Consider the following 25287-nt stretch of genomic DNA (forward strand, 5'->3'; position numbering starts at 1 on the left):
GTTCATATACACTCATTATGATATTACCAAATCGCATATGTTCATATCACTATCCAAATATGTTTACTATATACTTAAGAATGTGTCTATCGTGAACTTACTCAGCCGAAGAGGTTACCACCACCCCTCATTATTAGGGGAAAAAAACATTCCAATATTTAGGAGGAACAGATTATATATGTATATAATAAACACCTGAAGGAAGAAAATAAAAATATATAAATTTAGAATAAAAATATAAACTCTCTTTATAAAATCGTAGCAACTTCTAATTCCTCGTGTAAACCTCCAGGTGACAGAGAATCCAAGGAATATATCCAGTAGGTTTCTCTTTCACATAACCTATAGAATCTCTCGGCTTCCGAGAGATTCTTGGGCATTTGTCCCTATAACCCATACTTCTAGTCCAGATGTGAATTTGTTGTGGTATTCCAAGAAATTACGTGGGATACTATGTTTGTCCTTCCCCCCTTCCACTAGTCTACGGTGCTCTCCAAATCTACTTCTGAGAGGGCGTATGGTTCTACCTACATACAATTACATACATTGCAAGGGCAAGTTATGCAATAAACAACTTGATCTGAAGAATAATTATAACATTCTTTTAGTTGAAATGTTTTACCTTTGGTGGAAAAAGTCTTTTTACCGTGCGTGACGAAAGCACATGTTTTGCACAAGGTAGAACCATACACTCTCTCATAAGTCGATTTGGAGGTGTTCTATTGCATTGTGGTCACGCCAGTCATGTTCCTCCACCCCAAACTCACTCATCCATGTCTTCATGGACCTTGCTTTTGAGACCAGGTTAGTGATGTAGCTGGGGAATGATTTGTGGATAGCTTTGTAAGTTATTGCTAGTACTTTGAATTTTATTCTTTGTGTGAGAGGAAGCCAGTGGAGGGATTGGCAGAAAGGGGTACTAGACACTGAATTGTTGGTAAGATGGATGAGTCTGGCAGCACCATTTAACTTTAAGCTCCATTAAGTATTCTTGGAAAAATCAAGCAAGATAATCATAATCTGACTGACAGCAGCAGGAGCCTATGGCTCCCACTGCCCTTAATGTCTCCTGTGAGACCAGGAATAGGAGGAGCGCTCCTGCAGCTGAGCAAAAAGTTTGATTGGTAATAGAAAACAGGTAAGGTGTTTAGAGGCGGGGCAGAACGGGTAATGGGAAATGTTTTACCTTAATGCAGGGAATGCTTTAGGGTTAAAAAATGTTTTGACTTTAGAACTACTTTAAATGAATACATTTAAGGGTGTATTAACACCCTGGTGCTGCCCCCCGCTGCCCCTTCAAGGGCCTTAGAATGCCGGGAGCAGGACTGGGCTTTTGGCCATGTGACCACCTTGATTGGCTGTCATTGCAGTCACATGATCGGAAAGCTCCTGATCGCAGGCAGCCACCAGTCACTGTGCCGGGAGTGAGCGCTCTTGGCACCATTGCCCACAAATACGTAGGCACTTGGCACCAAGGCCCGCCCGCCGAGAGACCGTGTTTACAGCGGAAGACCGCCATTCTGTCTCCACAGGGAGCATTCGCGGCCGCCGGTCCCGCAGATCAGCGTCCCCTCTGGCGAATGGGAGCGAGCGCCTCCACGAGCGTTTTCGCGGAGCGACGTACAGGTAACATATAGCGACGTATAGGTGACGCGGGAACCGGTTGACGTGCCACCATATATCTACGGCGGCTGGTCGGCAAGTGGTTAAGCTGACAATTTTCTAATTAATGGCTTAATTAGTGATCACAATGTTAAAAAGGGCAACATTAAAAATGCCCTATTCCTTTTAGGAAAACCTGCAAAGTAAAGTTTAGGGAGTCCCCTAAACCTGCCTGTTAAATGGTGCATCTCTGCCATGTAAACAAAGTAGTAGAAACTAGACATATGCAGAATGGAAACATTTATTTCAGATAGATTTGTTATGTTACTAATTCATTTCATTAATTTGTTTTTTGGAATTCGTTTAGTTTAGTTTTGTTAAATTTCGTTTTGATTCTTAATTTTCTAACAAACTCCACAAAATGTTGGATCGATTAAAATTTTGTGTAAAGAATAGCTGGCTGTTAAGGAGTGGGCCGGGAAGCCGACCGCTGCATCCTTAACCACTTGCCGACCGCCGCAAGTACATATACTGCGGCGGTCAGCCCCTCCTGGGCAAAACGACGTATCGCTACGTCGCTCGTCCACCATCCTCTAGGGGGCGAGCGCGCGCCGCCAGAGGCGCGCTCCCGCCCCTGCTCGTTCCCTGACATACCAGCGCGAGTGACCGGCGGCTCTGATGTCCGCCGGCCACTTGCAATCTCCCGCTGGAGAGGGAGAAAGGCAAGCGGCTAATGTAAACAAAGCCGCCTGTCATTCTCCCTGGTGTAACTGCAGAGACTATACAATCCTGCTATGTAGGATCATATGTCTCTGTGGTTATATCACAACCCAAGCCCCTTGACAGTTGGAATCATGCCCCTAGGGACACAATTAACCCCTTGATCACTAATAAAGTTAACCCCTTCCCTGCCAGTATCAGTTTTACAGTAACAGTGCATATTTATAGCACTGATTACTGTAGTAAAGTCACTGGTACCCCCAAAAGTGTCAAAAATGTCAGTCCAATCTGTCCGCCGCTATGTCGCAGTCCCGCAAAAAAAAAAAAATCGCAGATCGCCCTCATTACTAGTTAAAAAAAAAACAATAAAAATGACATAAATCTTTCCCGTAGTTAATAAACGCAATATCTTTTGCGCAAACCAATCAAAATCCACTTATTGTGATTTTTTTTACCAAAACTATGTAGCAGAAAACAAATTGGCCTAAAATGTTAAAAAATTTTGATTTTTACTTTTTTTTTTGAGAATTTCATATAAAAAAATGTGAAAAATATTGTTATTTTTTCAAAATTGTCGCTCTTTTTTTGTTTATAGCGCAAAAAGTAAAAATCGCACAGGTGATCAAATACCATCAAAAGAAAGCTCTGTTTGTGGGAAAAAGAGGACGTCAATTTAATTTAGGTACAGCGTCGCACGACCACGCAATTGTCCGTTAAAATCACACAGTGCCGAATCCCAAAATAGGCCCTGGTCTTTGAGCAGCCAAATCCTCCGGGGCTTAAGTGGTTAACAACAGATGACTCATCAGCTGTCAGCGGGCGTCCCCGCTGAGAGCTAAAATGTCAACAAAAGAATACCGGCAATAGAAAACCCAGAAAAAAAAAAACAGCGTGTGGTCCACCCATCCATACCAGGCCCTTTGGGTCTGGTATAGATTTCAAGGGGAACCCCACCCCAAAATTTAAAAAAAAAAGCGACGTGGAGTTCTCCCAAAGTCTATACCAGACCCTTATCCAAGCATGCAGCCCAGCAGGCCAGGAAAGGGTGTGTGTGTGTGTGTGTGTGTGTGTGTGTGTGTGTGTGTGTGTGTGTGTGTGTGTGTGTGTGTGTGTGTGTGTGTGTGTGTGTGTGTGTGTGTGTGTGTGTGTGTGTGTGTGTGTGTGTGTGTGTGTGTGTGTGTGTGTGTGTGTGTGTGTGTGTGTGTGTGTGTGTGTGTGTGTGTGTGTGTGTGTGTGTGTGTTGTGGGCGAGCGCCTCCCTCCTGAACCATATTAAGCCACATGCCCTCAACTTGGGAGGGGTGCTTTGGAGCAGTGGGGCTCCGCCCCTCCACCCTAAAGCACCATGTCCAGATACTGATGGGGAAAATGGCTCCTTCCCCACCCCTGGGCTGTGGTTGTGGGGTCTGTGGGTGGAGGGCTTAGTGGAATTTGGAAGCCCCTTTTAAAACATGTTAAAGGGACTTCCAGATTCCAATAAGTCCCTCACCCACAGACCCCCCCACAACCACAGCCCAGGGTTGTGGGGAAGAGGCCCTTGTGCTCATCAACATGGTGACAAGGTGTTTTGGGATGGGGGGACCCCACGTCCCCCTTTTCAATTTAGGTGTGGGGTTCCCTGAAGGACCTGGTATGGATTAGAGGGGGACTCTTTTTTTTTTTTTTTCTGACTATTCTGTTGCCGGCATTCTTTTGTTTACATTTCGGCTCTCAGAGGGGAAGCCCACTGACAGCTGATGAGTTATCGGTTGCTAAACTAATGAGTCATCGGTTGCTAACTCCAGAATAGGCAAAAAAAATATCCCATTAGTACACCCCCTTCACAAAACACTAAGCAGTTAATACATTTGTGAAATTACCATTGAAGAGAAAAGCCTAACATTTTCAGGAAATCATCCCTTCATTCCAAATATACTGTACCAGCATCTGTTCTACCAAATAGGAGGTGTTACAGCAGTGATTACATCATATCCTTGAACCTTTGGGAATCGCAGTGAATGTGGGTGGGTACACTGGGCCTGTACATGGTCAATTTAAACTTGCCCACTTCAGCATAATTCACAGCCCTCTTTCTCCAGCCACACTACTCAGCACAATACAGACAGAGAGGTGAAATTCTTAGAAATGTAGAACATGCTTGTGCAAAATGTTTAGTTCATTCTATGTAGCCTACTTATAGCCTCATTAAATATTGGATTCTTCCTCCTCTAGGTTTTCTGTTTCTGGCTGTAGCTGCAATTTTCACATGCCATCTCTCCCCCTCCAGCCACAACAGCAGATAAACATATTGCCCTTACATGCTTTATTTAACCATTGCTAAACGGTAGACATAATAATATAATATACCCACTATACTCTGCTGTAATTCAGGATTACGTTTTCAAAACATGTTAATGCCTTATTCTCCTTTTGATGTGTATTTCATGTGAAATCACATATCACTGGAATTATTGCACTTAATCTGTATGGCAAATATCAGTAGGAGGGGTTTCCACCATCCCTGCTACATTTCATTTTTTATGTCTTATTCTTAGTTAGATGCGTATTATATGTGAAGTTACATACTGTATCACAGAGACCGTTATTGTGGTGATATTGAAGTTTACTCAGATTACCATACATTAAAGCAGGGATCCTCAAACTACGGCTTTTTGCGGAACTACACATCCCATGATGCATTGTAAAACTCTGACATTCACAGACATGACTAGGCATGATGGTAATTGCAGTTCCTGAACAACTGGGGGGCCATAGTTTGAAGACCCCTGCATTAGAGGGTTCCACCATTATTGTTAAGTTATTGATTAGTAAGTTAGTACTGCACCTTTTTATTTATTTTTTTGCTTTTTGTGGTGTGGGAACACATACCAATGCTTCGCAGCAAGCCTTTTACTGACATTTTTTTTATTTTACTTCCAGAAATTTATTGTAAATAGTAGCGCAGTGATTACCTATTATACTAAAGTTTGGCATGTGGCATTAATAAACATCCCTCAACGTAACTCTCCTGCACTCAGGTGATATGCTCAGGGAAAAGGAGTGTATCCTAGACTTTATTGATGGCACCTGGTCCTGCTGCCCTCTCAGGACCATGGGTATCCAAGTACACGAAGTGACAAAAACAAGAGGAAGGCGCACCGGTCTAGTGCAATACTACTAAAACATTTATTGAAGAATAAAAGGTAACATACATCGTACTCACAAATAAATGTAGAAAAAGTGCATGTCAAAATACTGCATAGATGGGTAGCCTTCAGGACATGGACTAATCCAATGCTGCATGAAGACCAGATGGCATCCATAATGGCATCCATAATGGCTAGGCTGACACGTTTCAAGGGTGAACCCTCTTCCTCAGAGCCCGAGAGCAGTATTTTGACATGCTCTTTTTACTACATTTGTTTGTGAGTACGATGTATGTTACCTTTTATTCTTCAATAAATGTTTTAATAGTATTGCACTAGGTCGTGCGCCCTTCTCTTGTTTTTTGTCGCTATTAATAAATGGCACAAGTAAATATCGGCATGTGAAAAAACAAAAACAAGTGCAGCGCTACCTTACTAATCAATAACCTAACAGTAATTGTGGCACAATCTAATGTATGGAAATCTCCAGAAACCTCAATATTACCACAATACCGGTCTCTGTAATATGTAACTTCACAAATAATACACATCAAACCAAAATAAGACATAAAAAATTAAACTTAGAAGGGATGGTGGACCCTCTTCTATAGATATTTGCCATACAGATTAACTTCAAGTGCAATAATTCCAGTCATATGTGATTTCACATGTAATACACATCAAAAGGAGAATATAGGCTGCACTGATTGGCAGCACTGATTGGCAGCACTGATGGGCACTGATTGGCAGCACTGATTGCCACTGAAAGGCAGCACTGATGGGCACTGATTCCTAGCATTGATTGTCACTGTTTTGCAGCACTGATGCGCACTGGTAGGCAGCACTGATTGACAGTGCTGATGCGCACAAATTGGCAGCACTAATAGGCACTAATTGTCACTGATTGGCAGCACTAATGGGTACTGATTGGCAGCACTAATTGGCAATATCAATGGGCACTGATTGGAGGCACTGCTGGGCAGTAATAGATGGCACTGATTGGCAGCACTGATGGTCACTGATTGGCTGTACTGATGTGCACTGATTGGCAGTACCAATGGGCACTGATTGCCACTGATAGGCAGCACTGATGGGCACTGATAGTCAGCGCTGGTGGGGACGGATTGGCAGCACTGATAGACACTGATTGGCACTGATAGGCAGCACTGATAGGTGGCACTGATTGGCAGCACTGGTGGGCACTGATTGGCAGCACTGGTGAGCACTGATAGGCAGCACTCATGGGCACTGATTGGTAGCAGATGGCGATGCTTGCAAGAGCCGCTCAGTGTGTGAAACTGTCAGGTAATGTAACTGCTTGCAGGGAGAAGACCAGCTGTCAAAACTCAGCAGCGATGTCAGGGGTGGGTGGGACCTAGCAGCTACCAAACACCAAGCTGTTCGGTCCCGCCAACCCCCAATATCACCGCTCAGTTTTAACAGCTGGATTTCTCCTTACAAGCAGGTTTAATACCTGTCAGCTTCACACACTTGCTCTTGAAAGCCTTGCCATCTGCTGCATGTTCAAGAATTTCACAGGCAGTGCAGGTTACACACAGATGCAGCCTTTCAGAGCAGCCCAGGGGGGTCCATGGGCCTTACAGACCGGTGGTCTCTGAGTCCTGTCCTGGATACTACAGGAAGCAGGGACGGAAGTACTGTACATCCTTGTTTGCTGGATAGAACTACAGATGGGACGTGCCAAGACCGGTGGCTGAGGGAATCGGAGGAAAAGCAGGCACCGGTCTTACAAACAGGAAACCACTGGGGATCACTGGTTTCATTTGAAAATTAACAGGCTCTTTCAAGGAAACTGCAGAGCTAAGATGGATGGGTGCCATATTCAGTGAAGGTAGGAAATCAGGAACAAGGTCATGGAAAGAAAATTTTGCCCGGATTTCTGCTTTAAGGACTTGGTGGCTGGCTTCCTTGCCCGCTCCTTAACAACCAGCTATTCTTCACACAGAATTAAAATCGGTTGATTATTTTTTGACCAATCCGAATTCCAATTGTTCTGAAGATTTGGAATCATTAGAAAATGAATAAACAATACAAATTTCAATGAATTTTAACAAAATTGGTTACTATTTCATTAGAAGATTCAGATATATCCGGATCGCCGAATTACTAAAAATGTGTCCAAATTTACATTTGGACTGAAACGAATTGCACATGTCTAGTAGAAAACAAACATTTACAAAGAAAAAGTGTATTTAAAATGCAATAAATTTGCATTTCCCTGCAATATTCCTTTATTTTGTCAAAAATGCAATGTGGACCACCTCCATAAAGAGGATGAGGATCTGGTATGTATTTTGGGGGCTTTCCATTGAAATATTACAAAATAAAGAAAACTTGCAGGGAAAATAGAATGTTGCTGTAAATGCAAACAAATTAATACCAGACCCTACAAATCTAGTATGGATTTTAGGCAAAATCCATACCAGACCCTTTGCATCTGTTACAGATTTTAATGAGGACCTGGAGCAAAACAATAAAGGCATGGGATCCCTCCCAGTCCATACCAGAACCTTAATCCAAGAGTTACTGGAATCTGGAAATCCCCTTTAAAATAAGGGGGACCCCATATTTCTGGCTCTACCCCATGTGAATAAGGGGAACATAGTACAGAAACCTATTAAAACGTTTTAAAACTTTTTCATTTAGGTTTGTCTATTCGGTTTTGAATTTGAAGTAAATTCAATTGGACTGAAATTGGAAGATTTGAATTCTAAGTTCTTCTATTTGCAATTTGAATTATGGAAGACAATTTTATTCTTTTATTTTTATTCTATTATTCTTTATATTCTTTTCTATTCTTTTATTTTCTATCTTTTTCTATTCTATTCTAATTTATTCTATTTGAAATTCGAATTTTAGAAGACAGTTGTATTCTTTCTTCTTTATTCTATTCTATTGTTTTTTCTATTCAAATTCAAATTTATTCCTTTATTTTCTATTCTATTCTATTCTATTCTATTCTATCTATTCTTTTTTTAATCTATTCTAATCTATTTTTTTTTAATTCAAATTTGTTCTATTCAAAATTTTCAGAAGATGGTTATATTCTTTCTATTCTATTCTCTTGTTTTTTTCTATTCTATACTATTATTTTATTTTCTATTTTATGCTTTTCTGTTCTATTCTAATTCTAAAAAAATCTATTCAAAGTTCAAATTTCAGAAGACAGTTTTTTTTCTTTCTACTTTATTCTATTCTATTGCTTTTCGATTCTATTTATTCTATTTTAACTGAAATGTATTATTTTATTTTCTATTCTATTTTTACTATATCATCTATTCTATTCTAATCTATTCAAATTCAAATTTATTTTATTTAAAGTTTGAATTTGAAAAGACAGTTATGTTCATTCTATTCTGTTCTATTGTTTTTTTTTTATTTTCTAGACTATTATTTTCTTTTCTATTCTAATATATTCTATTTGCATTTAAGTGCATTCTATTTGAAATTCGAACTTAGGAAGATGTTAATATTCTTTCTATTTTATTCTATTCTATGCTATTGTTTTTTTTTATTTCATTCTTTTCTAATCTATCCTATTCCTTAATGTAAATATTATTTTCTTTCCTATTGTTTTCTATTCCCATCTATGATATTATAATATTTGAAATTCAAATTTATTTCATTCAAAATTCAAATGTATTCTATTTGAAATTTGAATTTCGTAAGACGTTTATATTCTTTCGAATTTATTCTATTTTATTATGGGTTTTTTTCTTTTCTATTCTAATCTATTCTATTTGAATTTTAATTTATTCTCCTGTTTTTTTATTCTATTCTTTTCTATTCTTTTGTATCCTTTTCTATTCTATTCTAATTTATTCTATTCGAATTTCGGAAGATGAAGATTTATATTCTTTCTATTTGATTCTATTATATTCTATAGTTTTTTTCTTTTCTTTTCCATTCTATTTAAAATTCAAATTTCGGAAGATGGTTATATTCCTTCTATTTTATTTTTTTTTTCTATTCTATATTCTATTTTATTTCATTATGTTCTAGTCTATTTTATTATTTTCTATTCTATTCTATTCTATTCTAATCTATTCTATTTGGATTCAAATTTCTAATGCATGTGACAACTGTATATACATTTCCAATATTTATAGATACATCTACCCATCTTTCCTTTTAGGCCTCATGCACATGGTCAGAAAAAATGGCTATTAGAAGCATTTTTTTTTTTTTTTTATGCCTCTTAATGCAGCTCCATATTAGTCAATGTGTCCATGCTAGATTGTGTTGTTTGGATTTATATTTTAGGGTAGTATTTAGGGGCATAAAAAAATGCTCAAAGCCTGCATTCAAGGCGTACTGGCAAAATGTACATGTGTGCATATACGCACTTAAACATGTGCATAAGCATATATATAAAAAATAATATTAAAACACACAGATGGTCAATATTCCTGTAGCGCAAGGGTGAAGAGCAAAATCACAACCCCTACCAGAAGCGTCAGCTACCACTGACAACCATAAGATAAATAAAATATAATTAAAATACATTTTAACACCAATGCAGTATAGTTCATCAATGATATGCAGCAATAGTCCATGAGATATCCGTTATGGAGAAGTAAATTGTGGGTGCAGATGTATGGGGTCACCAACCATCACCACTGTGCTCTGAAGGGGGAGATGCAATGCCCACTCACCGACTTCATAGGCTCAGCCACTCTCATGACAGAGCAAACAGACAAGTAATCACAATTTCCTCCAGATTTCCAAGACCGGAATCACTAGCTCAGGACCAATCACGTATCAGACATGCAAGGGGAGAGAAATGCTCCACTAGTGTAATAACGTTTAACTCCGCTTTATTGCACACACAGTAAATAAATTGCACTCACATTTCCTTGGTAAAATTACAGCATATCAGATCAGGAGGTGATCACCCATCGGGACCGGGACCCAGGCTCCACGCCGTAGGTAGCGCGCCTTCCGGGTTTGCAGACTCCTTGTTTACACGTATGAGGTTACGCCGCCTGGCCACGCCCCGACGCGTTTCGTACTTCCGACTTCCTCACGGGGGCGTGGCCACGGCGGGTACGGCAGCAAAATAAATACCTCATCTTCCCCGCCCAATAGGGCGGGTTCACACTGAGCATGATACATGATTGGGCATGCACCATCTAGTAGTCAAGCGAGCTCTCTATTAACCCTTACGGGTGTCAAGCCTTCCCGACTCCCATCCACTAATAGCCCTTACTGGCCACACAACCGCTCCCTATCGGAAAAGGGATATGTTAATGCTACAAACTCAAGTACTTTCAAAGCACTCTGAGCTGGGCAATTTCGTCCCCATAATCAGTCGAATGGGTACTTGACTTAGGACTCTGGCGCATGCACAACGATATACATTAATATTAAACAAACATCAATTATATTTGTTAAAATCAGGTAGCATGCATTGAATATACAATAATGGAGGGTATATAGAACCTACAATCTTATTGCATACATAAATCAGATCAAAAGAATACTACGGCTACCTCAAGCCTATGAGGTGTTGCCATAGATAAATAAATACATAAATAGTTCAATAAATCCAGGAATAATTAACTGTATAAAATAATCCGGGATATTAAGTACTGACTCAATCCCAATTATAAACATACACAAAGAGACACAGCAGAGACCCTTCGTAACAATATAGCTAAATATAATATTCTAAAATATGAAATATTCTGAGGTATAAATATCAAAATATTAAATATATTATCAATTTAAAATATTAAAAATATTAAAATTTAGCAAAAATTTAAAAATCACTAATAAAACAGTTTAAGTCCAATTCAATATTAAGGCCAATGGGGCTCAGAGATTGGGTCAGGAATATCCACTTGGTTTCGCATTTGGACAATTCCCTGACCCAATTGGCCCCCCTCCAAGATGGTGTGACACGTTCAATTCCCCAAAACGGCAGGCAACTGGGATCACATTGGTGATGTGATTTGAAGTGGGCCGGTACACTATGTTCTGTCTTGCCTTTAATAATATTGGCGACATGTTCACCCACTCTAATACTTAGCGTACGTTTAGTCCTACCAATATAGATTAATTTACAGGGACACATCAAAGCATATACTACATGCGTAGTATCACACGTAATTTGATGTTGAATCTCGAATTCCTTATCAATCGCTTGCACATAGAACGAGTCACGTCTCCTCATATTGGCAGTAGTAAAAGAGCACGTCTTACATCTTCCACATTTGTGAAAGCCACGCCGGCCCGGAAAGAAAGATGTATTGGGTGCATCCAACACCTTTTTAACTACCCTGTCACCAAAACTGGGAGCTTTCCGGTAAATAAACTTCGGCACTTCCGGTAACACCGGACCCAGAATGGAGTCCATACGTAGAACATGCCAATGTGACTTGAAGATGGCCTCTACCTTTTTATGATCCTCCGAATAATCAGATAAAAAACACCACTGTCTCTCATCTGATTCGTTTCGAGGTCGATTTGTATTTTGTAAACATGCAGATCTTGGAATCTCTAGAATGTTCTTGATTTCATTTTCCAAAATCTCCTCTTTATAACCTTTCTCGACAAAACGTTTGGACTGGGCCTCCAAGGAGGGGACAGAATAAAGATAGAGGCAGACCGCGTGGTAACAACAGGGGGACTATGAGGGGACAGTCCCAGTCCAGTTCTGTGCATACCCGCAATTATTATCAACCCTTAGCTGAGAATGTGGATGAGACCCACCGCAACCAACCTTTTTTAGGGAGGGGCAGGGGGAGGGGGAGAGGACGTCACCGGCCCCACCCCCGAGGGTATCAAGGAGAATATCATGGAAATGTAAATCAAAACCACAACGAGGAGTTAGAGCGGGAAGACGAATCCAATTCAAGAAAAAGAAGAAGGGAACGTTAGGCCAAGGAATATATAACATCAGCTCAGTTAGTCTATCAGAAAAGGAGCTATATGTTTTGGATCAGGGTCTAAAGTGTGCCCCCAAACGTACGCTTAACAAATTCAATACGTATATCGATACACATAAGTATATACGTAAATTGAATATAAAAAAGTACCTTATTAATAATCCTATTGTATCCATCAGTAATGTCAACTCGAATGGAGTGACCAACAGTGGCTTACGTAATAAGTCTATCTGGAACCCCCCTGTACGAAACAATCAGTCAGTGGATGTCTTTAAGGGCCTAGTGTTGAGGGATCTCCAAACGATGCCCATCGACTATTCTGTAAAAAGGAAAAACATACACATACAAGAAGGCCTAGAAGCCTTGGAACAACGGAAGGATATCATTATCCGACCAGCAGACAAGGGGGGCGGAGTGGTCATAATGGATCAGGAACTTTATCATAGGCAACTTCGGGAGATGTTGGATGATAAGGACACATACGGTTTGCTACCTAGGGATCCAACAGGTGATTTTGAAAAAGATCTGCAAGTCTTGGTTAATCAGGGGTATAAAAACTATGTATTAACCAAAAAAGAGAAAGACTACCTGTTACCAAGTGCTTGCCGCATACCCATAGTGTACACTCTCCCGAAGATTAATAAGGATCCAGCTTGCCCTCCCCCTCGCCCAATCGTCAATGGGATTGGGTCGGTATGTGCAAGATTGGGCAATATTTGGATACCTTCCTACAGCCAAGTGTGCGAAGTACTAGAGCGTACTTGAAGGACACAAAAGATTTGCTCATGTCATTGGATGATGTGTCTTTGGGGGACGACTCGCCCGCCTTCCTTGTGACGGCGGACGTGTCGTCCCTCTATACCATCATCCAACACGATGATGCTTTGTTGGCATTAAATTGGGCAATGAGCAAATGTGATGACTTGCCAATGAACCAGAAGGTCTTTATCCGGAATGCCCTAGACTTTTGTCTAGGGCATAATTATTTCTGGTATCAACAGAAATTTTACAGCCAGAAGAGGGGCGTGGCGATGGGAGCGAAGTTCGCTCCCAGCCTCGCCAACCTCTTCATGGCTGAATGGGAGGACAAGTACATTTTTAGTAGAGAGAGGCCTGCGCTACTTTTTTACCGTAGGTTTATAGACGACATTTTCTTTATTTGGAATGATACTGAGGATACTTTAGTTGAATTAATGGGTCATCTAAATGACAACATTAACAACATTCGATTGGATTTTCAGTGGAGTCAAGACGAAATCCACTTCCTGGATGTGAATATTAGAAAATTGATGGGGAAACTGACCACCACTGTCTATTTTAAACCCACGGACAGGAACAGTTATTTGTCCATACAGAGTGGTCACCATCCGAACTGGTTACACAACATCCCGCGCGGGCAATTTATGCGAGTGAGACGCAATTGCACGTTTGACGAGGATTTTGTGTCACAAGTAGAAATATTAAAGAAACGTTTTGTCGAGAAAGGTTATAAAGAGGAGATTTTGGAAAATGAAATCAAGAACATTCTAGAGATTCCGAGATCTGCATGTTTACAAAATACAAATCGACCTCGAAACGAATCAGATGAGAGACAGTGGTGTTTTTTATCTGATTATTCGGAGGATCATAAAAAGGTAGAGGCCATCTTCAAGTCACATTGGCATGTTCTACGTATGGACTCCATTCTGGGTCCGGTGTTACCGGAAGTGCCGAAGTTTATTTACCGGAAAGCTCCCAGTTTTGGTGACAGGGTAGTTAAAAAGGTGTTGGATGCACCCAATACATCTTTCTTTCCGGGCCGGCGTGGCTTTCACAAATGTGGAAGATGTAAGACGTGCTCTTTTACTACTGCCAATATGAGGAGACGTGACTCGTTCTATGTGCAAGCGATTGATAAGGAATTCGAGATTCAACATCAAATTACGTGTGATACTACGCATGTAGTATATGCTTTGATGTGTCCCTGTAAATTAATCTATGTTGGTAGGACTAAACGTACGCTAAGTATTAGAGTGGGTGAACATGTCGCCAATATTATTAAAGGCAAGACAGAACATAGTGTACCGGCCCACTTCAAATCACATCACCAATGTGATCCCAGTTGCCTGCCGTTTTGGGGAATTGAACGTGTCACACCATCTTGGAGGGGGGCCAATTGGGTCAGGGAATTGTCCAAATGCGAAACCAAGTGGATATTCCTGACCCAATCTCTGAGCCCCATTGGCCTTAATATTGAATTGGACTTAAACTGTTTTATTAGTGATTTTTAAATTTTTGCTAAATTTTAATATTTTTAATATTTTAAATTGATAATATATTTAATATTTTGATATTTATACCTCAGAATATTTCATATTTTAGAATATTATATTTAGCTATATTGTTACGAAGGGTCTCTGCTGTGTCTCTTTGTGTATGTTTATAATTGGGATTGAGTCAGTACTTAATATCCCGGATTATTTTATACAGTTAATTATTCCTGGATTTATTGAACTATTTATGTATTTATTTATCTATGGCAACACCTCATAGGCTTGAGGTAGCCGTAGTATTCTTTTGATCTGATTTATGTATGCAATAAGATTGTAGGTTCTATATACCCTCCATTATTGTATATTCAATGCATGCTACCTGATTTTAACAAATATAATTGATGTTTGTTTAATATTAATGTATATCGTTGTGCATGCGCCAGAGTCCTAAGTCAAGTACCCATTCGACTGATTATGGGGACGAAATTGCCCAGCTCAGAGTGCTTTGAAAGTACTTGAGTTTGTAGCATTAACATATCCCTTTTCCGATAGGGAGCGGTTGTGTGGCCAGTAAGGGCTATTAGTGGATGGGAGTCGGGAAGGCTTGACACCCGTAAGGGTTAATAGAGAGCTCGCTTGACTACTAGATGGCGCATGCCCAATCATGTATCATGCTCAGTGTGAACCCGCCCTATTGGGCGGGGAAGATGAGGTATTTATTTTGCTGCCGTACCCGCCGTGGCCACGCCCCCGTGAGGAAGTCGGAAGTACGAAATGCGTCGGGGCGTGGCCAGGTGGCGTAACCTCATACGTGTAAACAAGGAGTCTGCAAACCCGGAAGGCGCGCTACCTACGGCGTGGAGCCTGGGTCCCGGTCCCGATGGGTGATCACCTCCTGATCTGATATGCTGTAATTTTACCAAGGAAATGTGAGTGCAATTTATTTACTGTGTGTGCAATAAAGCGGAGTTAAACGTTATTACACTAGTGGAGCATTTCTCTCCCCTTGCATGTCTGATAAGTGATTGGTCCTGAGCTAGTGATTCCGGTCTTGGAAATCTGGAGGAAATTGTGATTACTTGTCTGTTTGCTCTGTCATGAGAGTGGCTGAGCCTATGAAGTCGGTGAGTGGGCATTGCATCTCCCCCTTCAGAGCACAGTGGTGATGGTTGGTGACCCCATACATCTGCACCCACAATTTACTTCTCCATAACGGATATCTCATGGACTATTGCTGCATATCATTGATGAACTATACTGCATTGGTGTTAAAATTTAATTTATTTTAATTATATTTTATTTATCTTATGGTTGTCAGTGGTAGCTGACGCTTCTGGTAGGGGTTGTGATTTTGCTCTTCACCCTTGCGCTACAGGAATATTGACCATCTGTGTGTTTTAATATTCTTTTTTTATATATATGTTTCTTATCAAGTAGCAGCATTTACCAATTTAGAGTGTGAGTTATCTCCTCACCAAGCGCTAGGTTGCTTGCAATTAGGTAGGATAAGGTGTGCTTGTAAGCAGTTTTCATATGTGCATAAGCATGTTATTTCAGTATAGTGGCTAGAACAGAAGACTGTAAAAAAAAGTAGTGTAGCGCCGCTTCATTCAAAAAATGTAATTAAATTAAACAATATAGTCAATTTTAATAAACCACCCAGTGTGCTGGTCTCCACAAATATGGCCACTGACGATTTATTAGTTTTTATGGTTATGAATATACAACTGGCTGTTATTAGTCCAGTGCTTGTCACCACCTTCCTATCCCTGATGATGCCACGTGGGGTGTGATGTACCGCATAGGACAGAAGCGTGGTGACGTCACTTCTGATCCCGGATGGATTTCTGCCATCTTGGTACACCCAGTCTGTCCACATATGCTGGTAATGAATTTTGGAGCCCTTTTTACTTTTGAGTGACATTTTAGCCTATTTATTTTAAATAATAAAAGTAACACTGCACTATGGGAAGCCTTCTCTTGTTCCTTATGTTTGAATGTTGATCCATCTGAGCGAGATAGTGATGGGGCATACATAGCTTACCTGTGGGGACATTCCATACTTGGGATCCTGGATACTGATCTGATTGAGTGTTTACTGATCTGTAGGTCAGATATGAAGGTGAGCATGTACACCTGAAGGTGGTGGAACACAGTGGTGTAATATTTTGAAGACACATCAGTGAATTTAATTTAAAAAACACTTCAACCTGGTGAAGTGGGATTTCCTCATTGAACCATCTCAGAAGTTTTGGTAGGACTTTTACTTTTCACATATTCTTAATCATGCTATTATGCATAGTTTCCCCATTCTCACTTCATAATTCTGTCAGCCTAGAGGAGTTTACACCCCAGTGGGGTGTTTATTTTGTATTTTGGCTATTCAATTTATGAATTTATATGTGATCACTTTTTATGCACTTTTTCTTTATATATATGATTTATGATTACTTTGGAGATTGGATTGCAATCTATGAGGTAAGGTTGGCTGGCGGGTGTTTTCATTGATTTACGTAGTTTTTTACATTTAAATGATATTATTGGTTATTATTTATTTATTTCATTTATATTGAGGCATTATTCGTATGTGAGAAACATATGAGGTGGTTTATTAAAGTTGACTACACTATTTTATTAACTTTTTTTTTTTTATTTTAAATAAAGAAAGAGATTATTAGGAATTTAACAAACCATACAGAACATAAATACACTTCCAGAGAGTCTGTATAGAATATTACTTGGGAGCATGAAATAAAAATATATATATTGTCACATTTGCATTGACTTAGTCTAGAGTAGAAAACTTCACTTCATACTTAGAACAGAAGTTTATTTAACTGAATTTAGTTTTTTTGAATGAAGCTACATTTTTATTTCATTGATTTGATGTTGGAACACATTGAGATGTTAGCAGCAGCATCCATTGGATCAAAAAATTTTAGACAGCACATGCGAATTTCTTTTTTAAGACTGAGCATTTGTTACAGTGGATTTTTCTCACAATTCCTAGATTTTTTTATTACGCTCGTGTGCATGCAGATGTAAACTGATCCACTTTATTTTCTCGGAAGAACTGTTATTTGACTGCAAAACACAGCAGAAGATGATATATGAAATGTGAGACATAGAAGAAGAATGGTTTTCTTTATAGATGAAGAAAAGATATGTGATATTTTACTAATTCATGTATATTGTGTTGTCTGTCTATATAGAACTACACATGTAATATACAAGAGAACAATTTGAAATTAAAAAAAAAAAAAAAAAAAAAACTATCTGCCATTAGGCTTTAAATTTACACATGATAACATATTTGTATCAATATAACACATCATGTGTTTAAATTCTTCCTGCGTGATCTTATACGCCGTCTTATTAATGCACTTACCTATGGCGGACTGGAAGCCAGTTTAAATGTGAGGGCTCAATATGTGCTAAAAATCACTATAAGTAATGGCAAGATTTTTTTTTTTTTTTACCTAGTAATATCTTTGAAAATAGTGTTGCTTGTTATGTACAAACATTATACTTCAAGAGACCTAGAAATGATCTTCAAAACAGTATAAAACCCAAAACCAAAAATGTATCATACTGCAGCTTGTCATTCATTAAATGTGGTGGCTACATTAGTTTTCTTTTCATTGGCTTTTTCCCCTCAGTTTTCTTCTGCTGATCTGGCCAGTAACACACCTCCTGTATTAGTCTGCTGTGCCTCCTGTGCTCATTCCTCCACAACTCTGGAGGAAAAGCACATGAGGCAAAGCAAACAGAAGCATTGTCAGTCTAGGGGTTGGGGGGGGGGGGGGGAGTTGGGGTTGTGTTAATTTTATTAGCAGATTTTTTTTTTTCCTTTTAGGATACAGATTTTGCATGAATAAATAAAGCTACTCATTTTAATCACCTCTGCCAGTGTTAAGTGTTCTGTCTCATTCATGTAACCTGATACATCCTGCTGGAGAGCTTGTGCTTTGGATAAACAACAGACTTGCTGGCTGGATCGCTAGATGAAAATAGAAAAAAAGAGAGCATAAAAAGGAAACTAATATAGCCATCACAACTAACAACTGGTAAGCTGCAATACAATAATCGTTTGCTTTTGGATTTAATGCTGCTTTAATTATCTGGTCATATATACACATAGCTCCCAACTCTCCCTGGTTTCGAGGGACTGTCCATGATTTGGAACAAAGTCCTTCTTTCCACCTCATTGTCCCTCATTTTGGTCTGCTCTATATAGTTGTATATAAAATGCACTTTTTATCTTTTAAAACGTTTTTCCCAGTGCTAAACCTTTCATAAAATTTCTAATTTCAATATCCAGTATAAAGAATTAGTAGTGGTTAAAAAAAAAAAAGCACTTCTGGGTTGAAATAATCCTTTTTTTTTTTTAACAATTCCCCTTAAGGGGTGTGGCATGGGTGTGTCCTATGTCTACATATTTTTGCTAAAAGGTGTCCCTCATTCCCATCTCAGAAAGTTGGGAGGTATGTATACAGTACCTTGTTACTGCTCTGAATTTACATATGAGTAAATGAATAATAAACACAATACAAAATAAAAACTAAAAAAGAGGTTATACAGTATAATAGAAAAACTAAAATATGTTCTGCTATTAGATAATGGCCCAGTCCTGTGCAAGTAATGTGTATAAGTTCCTCATTAGAGTGTAACAGTGTGTAACATGCTGCCAGCAGAATACCACGCACAGCAATAATAATCTGCTTCATCTTCTAACATCACTGACTTAATGGTTAAATATCCGGTGTTCTTTGGGGTGTCTTTGGATCCGGAGAAGCGATCAGGGACCCCGGCTCCTTGGTGTTTGCTGCTGTCACTGTAATACCATAACAGATACCGGGGTCTGTCCCCTGTTTTCTGCTGATACCAGTTCACATAGCGATCACCTATATTGAACCCAGTAAGTGTACATGACACTGTCACCGTGTTCCCAGGAGAGACTGATTGAGCGGCTGGCTGGGTCACACTCACCTGAGCAGCACAATCTGAAATACAGAAATAAATTGATATAAAAAGTAGAGCAGGGATCACTTGTAATATGTACATTAAACTCCCTCTTTCTCCTATAGCTGGTCTCCAGCTTAGACATTAATAACCCATTTCCCCTCTTACTTGTGCAGAATAATAGAGAGGTAATGAATAGGGCAGACCACGACATGGTGCAGGTGACTCAGCCAGAGATCTCTGGATTGTATTCTATCTCCCCTGTGTATTAAATACAGAGTGCAGACATCAATGTAAATGTGATCAGAGCTGATAGGACATGGCTGTCTCCTCCCTACACCTAGCTGTCTGTAGGATGATGTATAATAAACTTCACATTGTACAACTATCAAAATATTCACAGCAATCTTCAGTCACTGCTAGAAGATGTAAGCCAGTGCCAGGGTGATACTGAACACTTATTATTTCCAGAATATTCTCCAACATTATTCATGAATTACTTTTATCTGGGCATCTCCATCATGAACATGATGGAGATGCCCAGATAAAAGTAATCTAAGGGATTTAATAACCGTTTACTAACATTACCTAATATTAGAGTTGCAGTGTGATTTTGCCAAGTGCTTAATTTGCAACTACCGTGTTTCCCCGAAAGTAAGGCCTACCCTGAAAGTAAGACCTAGTGTTATTTTTGGGGAGGGCTGCAATATAAGCCCTACCCTGAAAATAAGCCCTAGTTTAGTGTAGGAAAAATCCTAGGATGCACTTTATTAGTGTTTTAAATAATGTCCAATGTGTGTTTTTGTAATACTGTGAAATACATTCCTTGCATCGCCGCTCTGCTCTCAGCTGATTCTGTCTCCTCTCATACCTTAGCTGTCCTGTCAGAAGGGGATCTCAGCCCCTCCCCTATGCAGTGTAAGCGCAGGGTGTTCGATTAGAATTGTGGGAAATACCTTTACATCGGCACTTCCGTGACCCCCAGCTGTCAGCGGGGGAGAAGAGGGCGGCAGATCAGCTGAGCCCGGAGCAGCGATGAAGAAGGTATTTCACACTATTGTAATCTAATCTACCCTACGCTTCTGTGTAAACTGCAGAGGGGAGGGGCTGATATCCCCCTCTGAGTCTGACAGCCACGGTATGAGAGAAGAAAGACAGGAGACAGTGGGAGATTACTGTAGCTGAGCACAGAGCAGTAATGAAGGTATTTCACACAATTGTATTACAAAAACACACACTGGACATATATAAAACACTAATAAAGAGCATCCTAGGATTTTATATACACTAAACTTGGTTCACACAGGATTCTTGGCACGCAGAGAGGGAAGAGAGGGACAGCACATGAAAGTAAGACCTACCCCGAAAATAAGTCCTACTGTGTCTTTTGGTGCCAAAATTAATATAAGACCCGGGCTTATTTTCGGGGAAACACGGTAGCATCATGTACACATGACTGCTGAGAAGCATATGTTCATGTAACCAATCAACAGACCAACACCTTGCCCAAAAATGACACGGAGGCTGATTAATTTGGAAAGGACAAGGCCACAGCTTTACTGAACTTTTCCAAATGTAACAAATAACCAATGCCTGTCACAGGTATACTGTGAGCACCCATAAACCATAAACTGACATAGTCTAAGAGGCCTGTCCTTACCATCAGTGCCTGACAGGCCTTAGACTGACCCCAGAATTTACCAAAAAACAATGCCAGTCACCAGGGCTGCTGTTAGATTTCATGGGGCCCCATACAACCTACCTGACAGGGCCCCCCCCCGCGCGCCCGCTGCAGTGCCCTGCCAATCATAAGTGGTTGAGGCACTCCATGCTCCGCAGCCACATATATACATGATTTGTGTATACGTGTGGCTGTGGGGCGGGGAAATGCCTCAACCACTTATGATTGTCAGTATGCAGTGACATTACATTTTCTGAAAGCAGACACTCTTAAGAATAAAATGGTGGTAGTTCAAATGTTTTTATGTCACACAATATTAGCGCAACTTATTTTTTTTTTAAATAATACAATAATGTTAATTATAGGGCACATAAAAGCAATATATTACCCATTTCTGTGGAAAATGTAATAGATCAGGTTGTGCCAAATAAATAGATACCCAAAATGTCAAGTCTTAAAATTGCGTGTGCCTGTAAACCAGAGACTCTGGTACCCTATACTTTTTATAGGCAATGTTTTCAAAGCCCCTACAGGTCATCAGTTTAGAGCTAAACTACTGTATGAATGATGGGCCTAGAATTATTGCTCCAGCATGCGCAGTGTTATGTAACATGTGTAGTGCAATGGACAATTTTCTGCATAGGCACCCCTTGGTGCATGCATTTATGTTCGTATGTGTATAACTTTGATTTTTTTTTTAACATTTTATTTTTTCTAAGCTTTTTTTTCATCACATAGGAAACAAAAAGTCCCCTATGTGATTCATTGTGTGGTGACAGGTCCTCTTTAATGAGACATCACAGGTTTAAAAATCCCTGATGTTTCACCTGCCCTCCAATGAAGCTAATGGAGTGCGGATTACACTCCACTGGCGTATTCCCCCAGCCATTCTGTGAACAGTGACATCATGACCCAGAAATTACGTTTTACATGTCCCTTCCAGGTCATTAACAGGAAGGGGAGAGCAATGAACAGACGTTCGCTGATCTCCTTCTCTTCTACACAGAGGCACCCGGCATGCAGGTCCCAGGTGCGCTGATGGGAAACATAGCAGGGCACATGAGGGAGGGAATGGAAGCACTTATGGAGGTGTGGAAGCGATCTGGAGGCTGCACAGCTACCAAATCAACTTGTCAGATTTACACACACAGTGAGATGCTAACTGTTAGGTCTTGTGTACCTTTGTGTTTGGGTGGGAGGGAGTAAAAATATGCAGCTGAGCCATTGTTTTACCACCCCCCCCCCCTTTTTCTGCAAAGGCGCTGCTTCTGTAGTACGGCCGCAGGGTGTTTTATATAACACCCTGCCAATACAGCCGCACTATGGTAGCAGTGCCTTTGCAGCATAAGGGGGAGTGGTTAGGGGGATGGTAAAACAGTGGCTCAGCTGCACATTTTTACTGTCTGTATACAGTATGAATGTGTCTCTGTACCTTCTAGAAGACACAAATTGTGAGCCTGCTTGTGTATCAGAATCCCTGTGCTGCCTGCGCCCTCAGCCACCTATCTCTTCAATCACCTCCCGCCGCCCTGCTACAGCCCCATCCTCTGACCTCCTTAGTTACTGAGGGAGGAAGGGAGAACGCCTCCGCCAGAGACAGGCTGTCATTAGCCGGAACTTTGAAAAAAATGCTGCACTGGCTTTAGACACCTGCGCCCCAAAATGAAAAAAAAAAAAATAGTCCCTCTCTGCTAATCACCTCCTGGGCCCCTCTGCTGCACTGATGGGGCACAGGTAAAATATATTTAATGTAACAGCAAGCCTAGGAGCCTTGTCAAATGCTTTTACCTAGGCAAAGTGCTTTCACCATAGTTGAAGAATAAAGCTACCTGGGCCCCCCTGCTGAGCCGGGCCCGGTACAAGAGAGCTGGCTGTACTGCCCTATCAGTGGCCCTGCCAGTCACAGTTTTACTGTTAGCATCCATCAACCATAAACCGACATAGTCTAAGAGGCCTGTCCTTACCATCAGTGCCAGACAGGCATTAGACTGACCCCAGAATTTAACTTGAGGACATAGCCCATTACAACAGCGTCAATTGCTGGCAAGGTCAAAACTGCCAATAAAGCTGTGACAAAACATCAGAGCGGATGGGTGGGCGGGCAACTCTTCTGCCAGCTCAGTGTACATTTTCTAGAGTTCGGACTCTGCCCCATTACCTCGTGTCCTGGTAGCCAATCCAAATGGAGCCACTTAACCTCCTTGATTCAGATCAATTCCTACTGTAATGCCATGCTTCCATCATTCAAGGCTCCCTTCCCCTAAAGCTGTTCAAGGGGCCTTCATTTTCACTAGCACACTAGTGGGTATTTATTACTTCTTACAGAGATTACAGTACTCCCCCTAACAATATCACAATGTATTTTTTTTTTTTTATATAAGGATACCACTGTCTTTGTTCAGGCTCTATCCAGGGTTCAGCATCTATTTCCTGGACCGGGATGCTGATACAGAAATAACATACAGTATTCTTGTAAACCATTGTGTTTGTGCACTTGGTTGTGTTCTCACATGTCTGACAGATCTGCCCCTGCTGTAGCCTCTCACCTTGTGACTTACTACAATGTCTGATCATTGGGGCAGGAGACTAAGGAAATGCTTTCTGCCGCCTGCAGAAGACTGATGATATCATCTCTACCTCTAGGCATAATCACAGGAGGTCAAAGGCTGTTTTTGAAGATAACATTTTCATTTTTTTAATGCTACTGTTGAGTTGACATGTCAGGAATGTATTTATGTAGACTTTAAAGTTACTTAACGTTCCACTTTAATTACACTGGCAGTCAAGTTTCACAATTCATAGCAAAACAATCTTACAGCAAGAAAGCATATGTAGAGAGCAACCCACCTTACAAATAAAGACTGGAAATCAATAGGATAGTGCAAAGAGAAATTATCAACAGCATGATCCTCTAAGTGTTTTTTTTGGGGTTAGGGCTTCTTACTTGTTGCTGGTCCCCACCGGTATAAATCTAAGTGCTTATAAATTTGATGCCTGAAGGTCTCACAAAATACCAATTTGTCATGATGACCATGTTTTGACAGCTACAATAAAAACTATTACAAAAGTATGGCTCTCTAGATTCCATACTATAGATGAAATTAAGTCCGGACTTCACTGGACTATCTCTAATGAAAAATGAATAGATACTATACTAGATGCCATGCTTAAATTTACAAAAATATGTGCTGTGCTGTGTTCTTACTTGTTGCTGGTCCCCACCGGTATAAATCTAAGTGCTTATAAATTTGATGCCTGAAGGTCTCACAAAATACCAATTTGTCATGATGACCATGTTTTGACAGCTACAATAAAAACTATTACAAAAGTATGGCTCTCTAGATTCCATACTATAGATGAAATTAAGTCCGGACTTCACTGGACTATCTCTAATGAAAAATGAATAGATACTATACTAGATGCCATGCTTAAATTTACAAAAATGTTATGTGCTGTGCAATTTTAATCATAGAAACATAGAAACATAGAATGTGTCGGCAGATAAGAACCATTTGGCCCATCTAGTCTGCCCAATATATCTGAATCCTATGAATAGTCCCTGGCCCTATCTTATATGAAGGATAGCCTTATGCCTATCCCATGCATGCTTAAACTCCTTCACTGTATTTGCAGCTACCACTTCTGCAGGAAGGTTATTCCATGCATCCACTACTCTCTCAGTAAAGTAATACTTCCTCATATTACTTTTAAACCTTTGCCCCTCTAATTTAAAACTGTGTCCTCTTGTGGTAGTTTTTCTTCTTTTAAATATGCTCTCCTCCTTTACCGAGTTGATTCCCTTTATGTATTTAAAAACAACAGAGAGGTGGCCCTAAATGGGACTTTATATGAGGTTGAATACAATAGTCATGGAAGATAAAAAATATAAAAATTATAAATTTTATTATCAAATGAAGATATATGATAAATGTAGGCATGAATATATATACATAACCACAGGTGTCATTACAAGCATATAAAACACGTAAAACATAATGGAAAAATAGCAGCATTACAGCAATATCAACATAGTGA

The 25287-nt window shown here is 40.0% G+C and overlaps 2 gene segments (V, D, J or C); both read right to left on the reverse strand.

The window, feature by feature from the left end:
* LOC309551345 (immunoglobulin lambda variable 5-39-like) overlaps window positions 1–19822 on the reverse strand; it is a 108412-nt gene extending 88590 nt beyond the window's left edge. Inside the window, exons 1-2 of the V gene segment in view lie at window positions 19740–19822; window positions 19291–19612 (exon numbers count right to left, since the gene is read on the reverse strand).
* Window positions 1–25287, reverse strand: part of LOC309551358 (immunoglobulin lambda variable 5-39-like) — a 195512-nt gene that overhangs the window by 93157 nt on the left and 77068 nt on the right.

Source organism: Pelophylax lessonae (genome assembly GCF_965119305.1).
Source record: "Pelophylax lessonae genome assembly, chromosome: 1".
In the NCBI taxonomy this organism is placed as follows: Eukaryota; Metazoa; Chordata; class Amphibia; order Anura; family Ranidae; genus Pelophylax; species Pelophylax lessonae.